A 16,599-nucleotide genomic window follows, 5' to 3' on the forward strand; every position below is an offset into this window, starting at 1 on the left:
CTGGTTCTCCTCTGTTGTCCACTGTGCCGAGTGACGTCAGGCAGATTAGTGACCCTCCCTCAGCCTATTTCCTGGGCTACAGAATAAGGGGGTGGGGGTGGGGAAGGGGGCTGGCAGCCCTGATAACGGGGGAGTTAGCCGAAACAGAGGCATTCCAGGCATCAGGGGGGAAGATGGGGAGAGCTTCCTATCCTTGGGCAGCAGGGCCCCAGGCAGGAAGCAGAACTGCTTTCTCCATCTCCTCCAGCTGCGTGGCCTGGCTGAGCCACAGGTAGGGAAGGGCAGGGACCTGCAGGAGGACAGGTGCCCGAGGAAGGACACAGGGATCACCGGGAAGGGGCTGACAGGAGAAGGCAGTGAGGCTGCGAGGGGAGAAGGTGGAGAGATGGAGACAGAGGGAGGATGGGGAGCACACAGGTCAGACACGGTGCGGGGAGGGGCCCTGAAGCAGGGCCGCCGCTGCACACCCGGGGCAGGAACCGCCAAGGGTAGAGTGACACCCCTGGGCTACCAAGAGCCAGATGTGTGAAGGGAGAGCCAGGCTAAAGCTGCTTTCTGTTTATCAAGAGAAAAAAAAAAAATTGGAAGCCCTGATTGTGGGGATGTTAGGGACTTTCTGATGTCTTTCCTGACCTCTTCTGGGACAAAACTGTAAAATCACAGTGACGTCAACCAAGTAAAAGCCATATGCAGAGAGACAAGCGTGGACGGACCTCTTGTCAGGGAGGGAGGCAATCAGGTGGAAATAGGTACATCAGACTTCAGTTACAGGTGTAACAGATTACTTCTTAACCTGGAGGGAGGGTTAGGGACATGAGTGTTGATGTTATATTTATACTTTTTCATATGCTGAAATCATTTTTTAAAAATTCTTGTAATAAGGAAATTGGCCAAAATCTTAACAGTGATTCTTTGGAAGTACGAAATTCTCACGAGAATCTTCTTTTCACTGCTGGTATTTTCCAAACATTCTACATTGAGCAGATGTGGAAAAACTAATGAAGCCTTCTATAGGTAAACTCCTCTTTTTAGGACCAACATTTCAATCTTCCATGGAAATTAAACATATCTGCTTGAGCCACCTCCTCCTCATACCCTTTTGCTCACAGAGTCACAGGCTCAGTAAATCAGCAGCCCCCTCCATCACTCTCCATCTCTATTCTAAAGCTAATCCGTCTCCAAAGTAATGCTTCCAGTCCTCTTAGTTCCCAAGCCCAGCAGCTTCCTAAGTAGAGGTTTATAATAAGAAACTTAGCTTCAATACCTCCTAGTTGGTCTCTTAACCACTCTAAATCTGCTTCCCTATTTGTAAAATGACCCAAGATTTTTTAACTCTAGCCGGTTTGGCTCAGTGGATAGAGTGTCGGCCGGTGGACTGAAGGGTCCTGAGTTCAATTCCAGTCAAGGACACATGCCTGGGTTGTGGGCTTGATCCCAGGTAGGGGGTGTGCAGGAGGCAGTCAACCAATGATTCCCTCTCATCATTGATGTTTCTCTCTCTCTCTCCCTCTCCCTTCCTCTCTGAAATCAATACATATATATTTTTTAAAAAGAGAGAGATTTGTGTGAGGACCCAATGAGATAATTCATACAAAGCATTCCGCATTAATTAACAGTGCCTGGAACATAGGACATAGTTAATCAGTTGTCATCATTATCTTCATTGCCCTTGCCATGGATGGCTGCCTACCACTTCCCCTAGGAAACCTTCTCGACTTGATGAAAGAAATATTTTCTTCTGAATTGGGCACCAAGCTCACTGTCTCCTCCTGGCAAAAAAATCAGAATGCCAATCTCAACTCTGTCACGAACCATGTGACAAGGAAGGCAAGTCCCTTCCCCTCTCGGTGCCTCAGATTCCTCATCTGCAATATGGTAGGATTGGATTTCCTGCTTGAATAGTCTGTGACTGGGGTAACCATATAATTTGTCCTTCAAACCAGAATACCTTTGAGAGTGAAAGGAGGTGCTATCAATAATCATCTCAGGATGACAGGTCTAAGCCAGGACAGTTGTGGGCACACTGCAAAGTCTGGCGACTCTGCCCTACACAGATCCTTTACGTCCTTGCGCACTTGTGTGGTGGACAGCGTAACGTCTCTCCCCCCAAAAGATAGCCACGTCCTAACCCCTGGAACCTGAGGATATGTTAGATCACATGGCAAAAGGAATTCAGGTTGCAGATCAGCTGACCTTGAGAGGGGCAGGTTGTCCTGAATTGTCTGGGTGAGCCCAATGTAATCACAGTATCTTAGTAAATTAAAGAGGGAAGTAGAAGAGGGCGTGCCAGAGTAGTTCCATGTCAGAAAGACCTGACCAGCCGGTGTTGGCTTTGAAGATGGCAGGGGGCCATGAGCCAAGGAATGCGGGCAGCTTCTAGAAGCTGGAAAGAGTAAGAAATGGATTCTTTCCTGAAGTCTCCAGAAGGGAAGTTTCAGACCTACTAATGTCTTGATTTCTGCCCAGTGAGATCCGTTTTGAGCTTCTGCCCTCCAGGACTGTAAGATAATAAATATGCATTGTTTTAAGCCACCCAGTTTGTAGTGATTTGTCATAGCAGCAATCGGAAACTAATACACCCATTTTGGCTCAGTGGGTCTTTTTTAGCTGGATAGGGATACAGGCAGCCATGTCAGCAGGTAATTTAAATTCATGATGAACACACAGATAGAGCATTATGAGAGTGCAGAGAGAAGTATAGGCCACCTGCTGGGGTTGGGGAGATGGCCAGGGAAGGCTTCCCGGAAAAGGTGAACCAGAGCTGGGCCTTAAAGGATGAGTAGGAATAGCCAGGCAAAGCAGACAAGGGGACAGGGGAAAAGGAGGAAAGAACAACTCAGGCAGAGGACACAGCAGAAGCAAGACCCCAGAGGTGTACATCAGCACAGCGTGGGGACAGGGGTGCAAGTAGCTTGGTAGCATTCATAGGAAAGCCTGAGTGTAAAGAGGATGCTGTGAGGATTAAGTGGGATGATAGGCGAAGGCATGACGTGAGCATAAGATCATGTTATCGGTCTGGGTATCTCTCAGACCAGTGCTGCGTCAGAAGATGGTTCATAATGTACAAATCCTCTCAGGCTGGCTTAAAGTGATATCTTCTGTTTGCCTCATTTCCCCCAGACATGTGCCAAAGGCCTGGCAGCTTCCCCAGCCTACCAGGGGGGTAGGGTAGGGAGATGGGGCCGTGCAAAATTATAGCCACTGCAAAGAGGCCGGCATGACCTCAGGAGTGTGTTTCCTCATTCTGAAACCATGCTCCTGGCCTTAGTCAGAGGCAGAGAGGTGGAGAGGAGAGGGTGGGAAAACAGAGTGGGGAAGGTGCCAAGGCTGGAGGACAAAGCAGCTGGGACCAGAAAGGGGTGAGACTCCAGCTTGGGTGCTGTGTGACCTCAGGCCAGGCCCTTGCCCATTCTGGGTCTCTCTGGGCAGCTTGGGTTCTTGGGGCCATTCCTGAGAGCTGCTCCCACGGGAGCCTCTTTGTGGAGGGCAAGAACCTTGGGGCTCTTCTGGTCATTCCCTTGGATGAGGGCCAAACCTATAGAGGTGTAACAGTGGGGAATTGTAACCCACCCCACCCCACCATTCATTTGACATTGTTTCTGTAAATGCTGCCTCTGGCTAATAGGTAGCTTGTATGAGACTCCTAGGAACGAACTTTGGGAGATATAGACTGACCTTCAGTCATCCAGCTCTAGGAGAATTGCTGACTTCAACCATAGAACCAGGAAGACGAAGGCCAGGATGACCCTCAGCAGATTTGGCCAGTTTCAAGGTCCTTATCAGAATGGACTGTGCTGGTCTGCACATAGAGAGCTTCTCTCTCTCTCTCTCTCTCTCTCTCTATCACACACACACACACACACACCCTTGATCTCTTTGTTCTGCTTTGCCTCTCCCTCCTTATCAAAACCTCTGCCTGCACTGAGATGGAGAGATGGGCTTTGGACAAGAGACCCCCATCTTCTCAGCGGCTGACTCTTTCCTTTTTCACCAGCACCGATCTGGCCAGTTTTCGTGGCAGCAGGCAGCAGAACCTTGGTTTCAGGTGCAGAGATATCTTGGAACTTTGTGTCACTGAGCTCACAAAGGCCGGAGGTGCCTCGCTTTGCATGCAGCATCCTTTGCCAGTTCTTTTAAGCAGTAGTTACTGGGGGAGGCTGGGTGCATTTGTTTGCTAGGGATGCCATTATTGAGTACCATAGGCTGGGTGGCTTCAACAACTGTAACTTATTTCCTCACAGTTTTAGAGGATAGAAGTCTAACATCAAGGTGTTGGCAAGGGTTGGTTCCTTCTGAGGCCTCTCTCTTTGGCTTGTAGATGGCAGCCTTCTTTCTCCCTGTGTCTTCACCTGGTCTTGCCTCTGTGTCTGTGCCCTAATCTCTTCTTCTTATAAGAACACCACTCATATTGGATTAAGCTCACCCCTGACCTCCCTCAAATACAGTCACATTCTGAGGTCCGGTGGTGGGACTTCAATATATGAATTTTGAGGGGGACACAATTCAGCCCATAACACTGGGTTTTAAAATCACCAGGGGAGCTTTTCTAAATACAGATGCCTGGGTCCCAGAGCTTCTGAGGGTAAGTTCCAGGGGGGCGGGGCAGGGGCTTTGCCCAGTGCTGTATCCCTACTGCCTAGAAATGCGTGCAGCACGTCGTGTGTGCTCAACACATATTTGTGGACTAGAAGGATGACTTCGGAAGGTGGGATGGGGCCCATGTGTTTGTCATTTAGAAAGTTCCATGGCTGGATGGGAAGCCTAGGGCTCGGTAAGGAAAAGGAATACCAGGCCTGGCACGCCACAAAAAAGTGCGGGCTCCTTGGACCTGACTGGCATCTCTCAGGAGGCCCAGGGCAAGAGGGAAAAGGGAGGGTTGGACTGGACATCACTCTTTGAACCTTTTCATTTGTCTATTCACCTGTTTCTTTTATAACATCCTTTACAGTAAACAGGCAAATGCAAGTCAACCCTTCTCTGCATTCTGGGAGCCACTCTAGCCAGTTAATTGAGCCCAGGGAGGAGGTCATGGGACCCTCCAGTTTATTTCCAAGCACACCTGGTTTACTTGTGCTCCGCTTTATGCGCTGCACAGGTGTTGCATTTCTACAGATAGTAGGCCAGACCCTCCACCAGCAAAAAGCTTACGACTCCCTTTATCGCGGTGATCCGGAACCAAACCCACAATGTCTGCAAGGTCAGACGCACAGGTGGGGGCCGTGTTGTAGGACTGAGCCCTTAACCTGCGGCATCTGGTGCTATTATAGCGTCAGCATTCAGTTGATTGCTTGGTGGTGGAAAACGCACGTCGGACCTACCTTCCCCACCCTTCCCATGTGGCCTCTGCCAACCCCCGGCCCCACCCACCCTAACTCCTGCACAGCCCGTGGTTCAAACCACCCAATCTGGCCCTGTCTTCTGGGTCTGTCCTCCTCCTCCCCTTCTCCCTTTAGTGTGGGCTTCCCTGGACCCTTTCCCCACCTTGTTTGCCCAGGAAATGTCTTCTCAATCTCCGCGTGAGCTCGTGGCCTTCTCTGAGCGGCCACGGCTGGGGTAGGGAGGCTGGGCCTCTGAGCCCTGCGCTTCCTTCTCTCAGCTGCTGGGCACACTGGTTGCCAAGGCCCGTGCTGCTGTCTCCTCCACCCGACTGGGTCCACCGAGGGCCGGCCTGAGCTGGTAAGTGCCGTCTGTGTCCTGGTGCCCTGACCTGTGCAGGGCGCTGAGCCTAGGTTCCCGGCAAGGTTTCAGGGAGTGAAGAATGAACGTTGAAGGGGACAATGGATGCTCCGGGAGGTGGCCTAAGGAGGGATAGCTGAAGCTCCATCCAACACAGGGTCTTAATGGGAGAGTAATTTTTCAAAGGGGGACCTTCTTCCTCTGCCTGCTCATGCTCATTAGTGGCAGGACTGGACCTGGTGTTGCAGTGCCTGACCTCCCCTTCACCTCCCCTGTGCTCCAGCCCCCGGGTCCCGGGAGCGTCCCTGGGGCAGCTCAGGGCCGCCGTGAACAGGCCAGTGCAGAGCAGATGCGGGAAGCAGAATCTGAGCCCCAGGTGGAGACCTCGGGTGGCAGGGCTGGCCAGGAAGCTCAGAGAGAGGTGAGAGGGCAGTGGCCCCAAGGGACAGAGACTGGAAAATGCCAGTAATGGGGAAAGGAGGGAGGGCAGGGATGGACAGCTTGGGAGGCCAGGGCCCTGACTTCTGCTCTCAGTGCCATTGTTCGGCCTCAGAGAATCTCCCCTGATCTGACCTTTCAGGAAGTTCTTGACTCTCCGGGCCTCAGATTCTTCAACTGAAAGTGGGGGTGGGCAGGCTGGCCTAGAGGGTCGAGATCCTCTCTCATCCTGGCCAAGCAGGTTGGAGAAGCGTGTGGCTGCCTCCGAGGGCCGTGTGAGAGGCCTGACTCCAGGCTGGCACCCACATTGCAGGGGCTCACATCGAGCCACACACTGGGGGGATGTGTCTCTGGGCCTGGAGAGAACTAGACGCAGCTTCCCCAAGCCTCCTGCGCTGGACCTTCTCCCACCATGTGGCAGGCCCAGTGTGGCCCTCGGGTCTCCTGAGGCTGGCCACCTGAAGAGCCATAGAAACCCAGCCTGGCCTATTTTGAAACCACCAAACCCTGAGGTGATACCTCCTGAACGTGGCCTGAGGCTGGGCAGCACCCTTCATGGGCCACCTGGGACTCCAAGGAGGACACATCTGGCTGGGGGCTGGGGAGGGCTGGAGGAAGCTCCAAGCTGCAGGGGTCCAAGGACAACCTCTGTTGGCCCCGCACTCCCTGGGTCCCACCCTGCCAGGACAGGGCCTGCTGTCCTGGGCTTGTGCCTGCAGCCATTCCCCGGGTCATGAATTCAGATGCAATTGGTGAAGACAGGCCTCCAGGGACGAGCCAGTTGGCCCCTCTGTTATTTGCTTTTCAAAGTTGGAAAAACTACACTGTGCACCTGGCAGTACTTGCTGCTGCTGGGTTTTCTTTTCTCTCCTTTTTTTTTTTTTTTTAGAAACAGAAAGTAAAGCCCTGTGCTTACTGCAAGCAAATCCACTTTATTGGCCTTCTGAATTTCCCACTGCAGTAATAATAACCCCTTACATTTGATGAGTCTTTACAGTTTACAAAGCACTTTCTTATGCATTCTCCCTTTTGTTCCATGTAACAGTTTTGGGAGGGAGAGAGGACTGGCATTATCACCCCCGATTACAGGTGAGGACAGTAAGCCTCACTCACTCAGTGAGATCCACTGCCCAAGGTGATGGAGCAGGATGAAGCTAAAGCAGCGAACCTGCAAGGCCTCGGTTCTTTCCCCCTGCACCACACACCCCTCGTGCCACTCAAATGCCCAGGGTCTCGGACGCCTTCTTCTAAAAACACGAAAGGGCAGGAGGCTCAGCTGGCCCTGACTCTGTTCTTTTCATTTCTGAACTATTTCCCCTTGGTGAACTTAAATCACCTCTAAGCCAACGACTTAAATCTGTGCTTCCCTGGACCTGAGAGCTTTAGGTTCCACCATGCTTCTCTAGGTCTCTTGAATGTTCCCTCCTGCCCTTCACTCATCCAGCTTGGAAAACTCAGCATTACCTCAATTTCATTTCTCTTACATCTTTTAAATCCACGTGGCCAAGTCTTGGGCATTTTATTTAATTCACTTACTCATCCAGCACATACTGACTGTATGCTCTACCATACCGGTCTACTCTGCCTCCCACTGTAACATCATAGGTAGTCTTGTGTGTCTGGCTTCTTTTACTCAGTGTGATGTTTTAAGGTTCATTCATCTTGTAGCATGCATCAGTACCTCATCCCTTTTTATGGCTGAATAATATTCCATTGTCTGGATAGACCACATTTTATATATCTTTTCATCAGTTGATGGACATTAGGTTGTTTCTACTTTTTGGCTATTATGCATAAGGCTGTTATGAAAATCTGTGTACAGGTTTTTGAGTGGGTATATGCTTTATTTCTTTTAAGTATATACCTTTTAAGTATATACCTGGGTCCCATGGTAATTATAGATTTAACATTTTGAGGAACTTCCAAACAGTTTTCCAAAATGGCTGCACCATTTTACATTCCCACCAGCAAGATATGAGGGTTCCAGGTTATCCATGTCTTCCTCAACACTTGTTATTGTCTGTCTTTTTTACTATAGCCATTTCAGTAGGTATAAAGTAGTTTCTCAATGTAATTTTGATTTGCATTTCCCTGATGACTAATGATACTGAGCAATTTTTCATGTGTCTATTGGCCATTTGTGTGTGTGTGTGTACTAGTATATATATATTTTAATCCTCACCCGAGGATATTTTTTCCATTGATTTTTAGAGAGAGTAGAAGGTAGGGGTAGAACAGGGAGAGAGAGAAACACCTATGTGAGAGAGACACACCAATGGGTTGCCTCCCGCAGGCAGCACGCACCCCTATTGGGGCCAGGGTTCAAGCCTGCAACCCAGGTACATGACCTTAACTGTAATGGAACCTGGGACCCTTCAGTCCGAGGGCCTATGCTCTATCCACTGAGCCAACCCAGCTAGGGCTGTATAATTTAGAGAAATGTCTGTTCAGGTCCTTTGCCTATTTTCAGTTGGGCTGTAATAGTTCTTTATATATTCTGGATACAATTCCCTTGTTAGATAAATGATTTGTAAATATTTTCTCCCATTCTGTAGGTGGTCTTTTCATTTTTTGAGACTGTCTTTGAAGTCCAATTTAATTCTTTTTCCTTTTGTCACTTATGATTTTGATGTTTAAGAAGGCTTTGTCTAACCCAACGTTACAAAGATTTACCCCTGTTTTTTTCCTATGATCCATTTTGAGTTAAATATTTTTATTAAAATTTTTAATTTGTGGTAAAATATAACATAAAATCCACCATCTTAACAATGTTAAAGTTCAGTAGTGTTAAGCACATTTATATTGTTATGCAACTTAATCTCCAGAACTTTTAATCTTGCAAAATTGAAACTGGATACTCGAAGAACTCTCCGTTTCCTTTTACCCTCAGGTCCTGTTGAGCTAATTGTTATGTATAAGAAAGGGGCCAACTTTATTCCCTTGCATTTGAAAATCCAGTTGTTCCACTACCATTATTGAAAAAACCATTCTTTTCCCATGAGTTGTCTTGGCTTTCTTGTTGAACAGCAATTGACTATAAATGTAAGAGTTTAATTTTAGACTGTCACCTCTGTTCCATTGATCTGTATGTCCATCCATATGCTGGTATCAGACGATCTTGATCACTGTATTTTTGCAGTAAATTTTGAAAACAAAAAGTATGAGTACTCTGATTTTGTTCTTCCTTTTAAGATTGTTTTGACAAATTTTGTTCCTTTGCATATCTGTATGAATTTCAGGATTAACTTGTCAATTTTTGCAAAAAATACAAAAACAAAAACAAAAGCCAGTTGGGATTTTGATAGCTATTGCATTGAATCTGTAGATCAATGTAGTAACTATCACCATATTAACAATACCATTAAGTTTTTTGATTCATGAACATGAGATGTCTTTTCATTTATTTAGGTCTTCTTTAATTTCTTTCAACAATGTTTTGTGTGTTTCAGAATATGATTTTTGTACTTTTATTAAATTTATTTCTGAGTAATTTTGTTCTTTTTGATACTGTTCTAAATGGAACTGTTTTCTAATTTCATTTTCAATTTGTTCATTACTAGTTTATAGAAATATAATTGGATTTTGTATATTGACCTTGTATCCTAAATCATGCTGAACTTGTTTAGTAGGTCTAATAGTTTTTTTAGTGGATTCCTTAGGATTTTATATATAGATCATGTCATCTGACTAGAGACATAGTTTTACCTCTTTCTTTCCAATATAGGTCCCTTTTATTGCTTTTTCTTGACTAATTGCCCTACCTAGAACTTGCAGTACAATGTTAAATAGAAGTGGTAAATGCATATACCCTTTGTCTTGTTCTTGAACATATGTGGAAAGCTTTCGGTTTTTCACCATTAAGTATGATGTTAGCTGTGGGTTTTCATAGATGCCCTTTATCAGGTTGAGAAAGTTCCTTTCTATTCTTAACTTTTTTAGTGGGATTTTAAAAATCATAAAATGGTATTAAATTTTGTCAAATGCTTTTCCTGACTAATGAGCTGATCATGTGGGTTTGTCCTTTGTTCTGTTGGTTATGTGTGTTACATTAACTAATTTTCAGGTGTTAAACCTATCATACATTCCTAGGAATAAATTTCACTTGGCCATGGTGAATAATCCTTTTTATGTGTTGCTGGATTCAGTTTGGTAATATTGTGTTGATAATTTTTGCATCTATATTCACAAGAGATATTAGTCTGTAGTTTTCTTTTCTTCTGAAGTCTTTGTTACTATCAGGGTAACAATCCTAATATATAAAAAGCCAGGGGCCATCACAACCGAAACAACCGGACAGACGACCGAACAGCAGGCTGTGTGGGGCCATCAGGCCACCTGGGGGGTTAGTAAGGGATGACCAAACAACTGAACAGCAGGCTGCGTGGGGCGACCAGGCCAGCAGGGGGGTTAGTGAGGGATGACCAAATGACTGAACAGCAGGCTGCGTGGGCAGACCACATCAGCAAGGTAGGGCAGTCGGGGGTGACCAGGCCGGCAGTGGGGTAGTTGGTGGTGACCAAGCCGACATGGGGGGCAGTGAGGAGTGACCAGGCCAGCAGAAGGGGACAGTTGGGGCAACAAGGCCGGCAGGGGGGGCAGTAAGGGGCAACTAGGCCGGCAGAGGGGGACAGTTGGGGGTGACCAGGCTGGCAGAGTGGGGCAGTAAGGGGCAACCAGGCTGGCAGGGGAGGGCAGTTGGGGGCAACTAGGCCAGCAGGGGGAGCAGTAAGGGGCGACCAGGCTGGCAGAGGGGGTCAGTTGGGGGCAATCAGGCCGGCAGGCAGAGGTGGTTAGGGATGATCAGGCTGGCAGGGTGGGCAGTTAGGGGTGATCAGGCAGGCAGGCAGGTGAGCAGTTAGGATTGTGAGGGGGATGTCCGAGGGGTCCCAGATTGGAGAGGGTGCAGGCTGGACTGAGGGGACCCCCCGCCCCCATACACAAATTTCATGCACCGGGCCTCTAGTAACCTCATAAAATGAGTTGAAGTGTTTTTTCCTCTAATAATTTCTGGAAGAGTTTGTGAAGAATTGGTAGTAAATTTTCTTTAACCCTTTGCACTCGCTTTTTTCTCGATTCCTTTATTCTAATGCTAACAGTGTCAAGTCACACTCGACATCCGAGTGCAAAAGGTTAAATGTTTGGTGAGTTCATTCCTTTTTTTGCTGAGTTGTAGTCTATTATATGAATACTAGAGGCCCGGTGCATGGATTCGTGCACTAGTGGGGTCCCTCACCCTGGCCTGCGCACTCTCGCAATCCAGGACCCCTTGGGGGATGTCAGACTGCCAGTTTCTGCTCGATCCTCACAAACCAGGCCAAGGGACCCCACCTGGTTTTGGTTCGATCCCCGCAGGCCAGGCTGAGGGACCCCACTGGTGCACGAATCCATGCACTGGGCCTCTAGTATGCATATAAGATCTTTGGTTAATCTCTTACTGCCCTCCCTCTCCCCCCTTCCCTCTGAGATTTCATCAGTCTGTTCCATGTTTCCACGCCAGTGTGTTGAGCATCTGCCCCCTGGTAGTCAGTATGCGTCATAGCTACCGGTCAAACGGTCAAACGGTCGCTTAGGCTTTTATATATATAGATAGCACAATTTGTTTATTCATTCACCTGTTGATATTTGGGCTGTTTTCAGTTTTGGAATAAAGCTGCTATGAACATCAGTGTACAAATCTTTATATGGACATATGTTTTCATTTTCTTGGGCAAATATTTCCAAGTGGAATTTCTGGGTTATTTGGTAGGTGCATGTTAACTTTACAAGAAAGTTCCAGGGTAATTATCAAAGTGGTTGCATCACTACACTTCACACTCCCACCAGTAATGATTTTGCTTACTCCACATCCTCACCAAATTAGGTGTTGCCAGTCTTTTTAATTTTAGCCATTCTATGGGAACATTGTGATATTACAGGTTTGTTTTATTTATATTTTGCTGATGAATAATGATACTAAACACATATTCATGTGTTTACTGGCCATTTGTATATCTTCTTTTGTTCAGAGTCTGTTTGTATCTTTTTAAAAAATAAATAAAAGGAGTTTAATTGGGTCTTCTTACTACTGAGTTATAGGAGTTGTTAATAAATTCTGGATAGAAGTTCTTTGTCAAAAAGATGATAGATAGATAGATAGATAGATAGATAGATAGATAGGCACATAGATTGACTAATGATAGAGAATATTTACTCTATGACTTCCCTACTCATTTTCTTTTCTTTTTTATAATATATTTTATTGATTTTTTACAGAGAGGAAGGGGAGGGATAGAGAGTTAGAAACATCGATGAGAGAGAAACATTCATCAGCTGCCTCCTGCACAACCCCCACTGGGGATGTGCCTGCAACCAAGGTACATGCCCTTGACTGGAATCGAACCTGGGACCATTCAGTCTGCAGGGTGATGCTCTCTCTACTGAACCAAACCAGTCAGGGCCTTACTTATTTTCTTAAGTGTCTTTTGAGCAGCAGAAACTTTAAATTAAACTTTGAATTTTGATTAATTTCATTTTATTTATTTTTATGGTTATTATGCTCTGGGTCCTGGCTAAGAAATATTTGCCTATCCAAAGATCATGAAAATAATCTCTGTCATAACCAGTGTTTTTAGAAATTTTTGTTGAACAAACTTTACTCTCCACCCTGAGATACTCTTGCCCCTTGGATGAAACTCAACCACTCACTATTTCTAGACTAACTATCCTGCCCCACTGATATTTATTTTATTTTTTCTATCTTTATGCCAATACCACTGAAGAGAAAAATTAAAGCAACTTATTGTAAGCCTTGATATAAGGTAAGGTAAATTCTTTATCTTTGTCTTATTATAAGACTGCCTTATTCTAGATCTTTTATATTTTTTATATTTCCATATAACATTTAGAACCAATTTCTTTGAAAAGAACTGCTAGAAATTTTATTTGTATTGTTTTGAACCTATTGATCAATTTGGGGAACATTGACAAGTTAACAATATTGCATTCATTTGATCCATGAACATGGTATATTTCTCTATTAGTTTTAAGTTGCTTTAATTTTTCTCTTCAGTGTTTTGTAGTTTTTAGTGTAGAGGCCTTGCACATATTTTGTTATATTTACCCTGAAATACTTTATTTTCAGTGTTACTATAAATGGTATTTTAAATATTTTATTTTCCAATTGATTTTTGCTAGTATTTGTAAATACAATTGATTTTTTTTTTAAATACATTTTATTGACTTTTTACAGAGAGGAAGGGAGAGGGATAGAGAGTTAGAAACATTGATGAGAGAGAAACATCGATCAGCTGCCTCCTGCACAACCCCTACTGGGGATGTGCCGGTAACCAAGGTACATGCCCTTGACCAGAATCGAACCTGGGACCTTTTAGTCCACAGGCCAATGCTCTATCCACTGGGCCAAACCAGTTAGGGCAATACAATTGATTCTTGAATGTTGACCTGGTATCCTGTCACATTAGTAAATTTATTTATTGGCTTTAGGAGATTTTTTTGTAGCTTTATAAAGTTTTTCTATGTATATAATCATGTTTTTTTAAAGTAAAAATAATTTTACTTCTTCCTTTTCTATTTATATGACTTGTACTTAATTTTCTTATCTTATTGCATTGGCTGGAAGCTCAGCTCAAGGAATAACATTGAGTGAATTAATGATAATGGATATTATTGCCTTGTTTCTAAACTTAGTGGGAAAGTCAATATTTCCCTAAGAGTATCATATTTAGCATAGGTTTTTGTAGATTCTGCTTTATTGAGGATGTTTTGTTCTATTTTTTAGTTTTGGGAAAGTTGGCTTTTTTTCTTTTTATCAAGAATAGGTGTTGGGTTTTGTAAAAATACACATGCTTTCTCTTCCAAGTGCACTTGAAAAGAACAGGTATTCTGAAGTTGAGTGTAGTGTTCTATAAGTGTCAATCAGATCAAATTGGTTGATAAGGTTTTTCAAGTCTTGTCTATTACTTATTGACTGTTTTGTGTGTGTTTTTTTAACCAAATGTGGGTCACACGTCACACTTTCCCATTTCTTTGCATATCTTGTTTTTCAGTTTTGGTAGATAATATATTCTAGTTATTCTGATATCTGCTATCCACCACCCCCCTCCCCCCGGGGTTGTTGTTGCTTTTGCTTGTATAATAACTTTTCTGGACTAAATTTGTGGAGCCTGTAGTGTGTAGCCACTGGTGTCTTTTTTTGTTTACTTTAATTCTTGTCTTTATTTTTAAGCCTTTCTTCCTAGGGATTGCCTCTGTGTCAGTATTGCTAAGTACTCAGTCAATGATTGAGTCAGGGGTTGTGCTTAAACCCATTGAGCCCATAATTCTTCCACCTTCTTCAGTGGCTCTGTCATAAGTCTTTTGCATGGTTAGATAGTACATTCAAAACTTAGGTTGTTTACAAGCCTGCCCAAGCTTCTGCTTTATCTTGGGCACTTTCACGTTCCCCTTACCTGTTTGCATGATCTCAAGTTACACCAGGAATATGTGATAGCCAGGGCACTCTGGTCTTTCCTGCTCATATGCCTTGCCAGAGATATGGGAGCTTATCAAGGCCCAATATGGCTGTCTCATCCCCTGTATATCCTGCTAAATTTCTGGTCTCTTGTTTGCCCAGACTAGGATCTCAACCTTAAGCTAGCTGAATTGTTGGCCTTCCTGGTTTTTTGTTTTATCACTGAGATGGTTGCTGTTTCTTTCAATGTCCCTGGGCATGGTATTGTCTAAGCTCTGCTCCAAATCAAGTGATCCTATTCTGAAGCAAAGCTGCAGTTTTTCATGGCTTGCCTCTCTGTGTAGAACAATTACCATGGCGACTGAGCTGGGGCGGTGGTGCGAGGGGAAAGGGTTAAGAGCAACCACAGGCTCAGATGTCACAGACTGCTACTGTTCTTACAAGATATTCAGTAGTTTTTCATGAATAAATGCTTTTCAGTTTATTGTGAGCCTTCAGTCACTTTTATTTTTGGTAATTTTGTCCAGTTTTAACATTTTGGTTTTTTGTTTTTGTTTTTGTTTTTTTTTAATGAGGATTTTTTGAGCTCCTTACTCTGTTGTTCCAGAAGTCCTGCCCCCATCATTTCATATCCTTCTAAATTGTGAATGTGTCTACTTTTTTTTTCAGTTCTGTTAGCTTTTACTTCACGTGTGACTAAAGCTGTGCCAAAAATCCATGTCTAAGATTTTGTATGTGGACGTAAGTTTTTAACTCATTTGTGTAAATATCAAAAAGCACAATCACTGGATCAGATGGTAAAACTGCTTAGTTTTATAAGAAACTGCCAGACTGTCTTCTAAAGTGGCTGTACCATTCTGCATTCCTGCCAGCGGTAAATGAGGGTTCTTACTGCTCCACATCCTTGTCAGCACTTGGTGCTGTCGGTGTTTTGGATTTTGGCCTCTCTAATAGGTGTGTAGTGATATCTCAATGTTGTTTTAATCTGTAATTCCCAAATAATATATGATATGGAGCCATGTGTATATAGCAGGCCTTTGAATAACATCATTTTGTTCAACATCACTTCATTATAATGTTGATAAGAGAAAAAAAAAATTGCTGGCCAGGGCTATAGTCTGTGTGGAGTTTGCATGTTCTCCTCATGTCTGCATCTCTGGGTATTCCAGTTCCTTCCCACATGCCAAAGACATGCATGTGAGGTTAATTGGCCTGTCTGAATTGTACTATTCTGAGTGTGTGAGTGTGTGTGTGTGATTGTGAGTGGCCCTGCGATGGGATGGTGTTCTGTCCAGGGTTGGTTCCTGCTGGGATAGGCTCAGCCACCTGCAACCCTGAACTGGAATAAGTGAATGGGAAAATAATTATCGTATTTGTTTTTCTTAATCTTTCTTAAATGTATGTGTCACATTTATTTCTATGTTTAATATTAGAAGTGTTTTGGGTCTTTATTTAGAAGTTTGGTGATGTTTTTGTGACTGGAAATATGCTGTAGGGACCTAATTCTTGTTTATATCAATTAGCCTATGGTAAAATGGGTTTTGCTACACATTATTTTGCTTAAAGTCATGTTTCTCAGAACCTATCAACTGTGAGGATTTACTGTGTTTTCTAGGTGAGGTCTTTTGCCCCTTTTTAAAATTGGGTTGTTTATTCTCTTATTATTGAGTTTTAAGAGTTCTTTGTATATTTCAGATAACAGTCTTATATCAGATATAGCAACTGCAAATATTTTCTCCCAGTCTGCTCATTGTTTTTCATTCTCTTAATAGTATTTTTTACAGGAAAGAAACTTTTAATTTTAATAAATTAAAATTAATTTTAATGAAACGAATTAAAATTAAATTAATTTTATTTTTTATCAATTCTTTCTTTCATGGATCATGTTTTTGATGTTGTATCTAAGAAGTCATTGCCATACCCACAGTCATCTAGATTTTCTTATATGTTTGCTTCTAGTAGTTTTATAGTTTTATGCTTCATATTTAGGTCTATGATCCATTTTGAGTTTATTCTTTTTCTTTTTCTTTCTTTCT

At 44.1% G+C, this 16,599-nt stretch overlaps 1 long non-coding RNA gene across 3 annotated transcripts in view; it reads left to right on the plus strand.

Moving 5' to 3' along the window:
* The first annotated feature begins 3,676 nt into the window (after positions 1-3,676).
* The window catches only part of LOC129151201 (uncharacterized), a 35,305-nt gene continuing 22,382 nt past the window's right edge, over positions 3,677-16,599 (plus strand). For 2 of the 3 annotated variants that reach the window (XR_008557947.1, XR_008557946.1), the window contains exon 1: positions 3,677-3,772. This is a non-coding gene — a long non-coding RNA (uncharacterized LOC129151201). Of the gene's footprint in view, positions 3,773-5,536; positions 5,677-16,599 lie in introns of those variants that run through there. The other variant, XR_008557948.1, reaches the window with a different exon arrangement.

This window comes from Eptesicus fuscus, chromosome 13 (genome assembly GCF_027574615.1).
Source record: "Eptesicus fuscus isolate TK198812 chromosome 13, DD_ASM_mEF_20220401, whole genome shotgun sequence".
NCBI classification, from domain to species: Eukaryota; Metazoa; Chordata; class Mammalia; order Chiroptera; family Vespertilionidae; genus Eptesicus; species Eptesicus fuscus.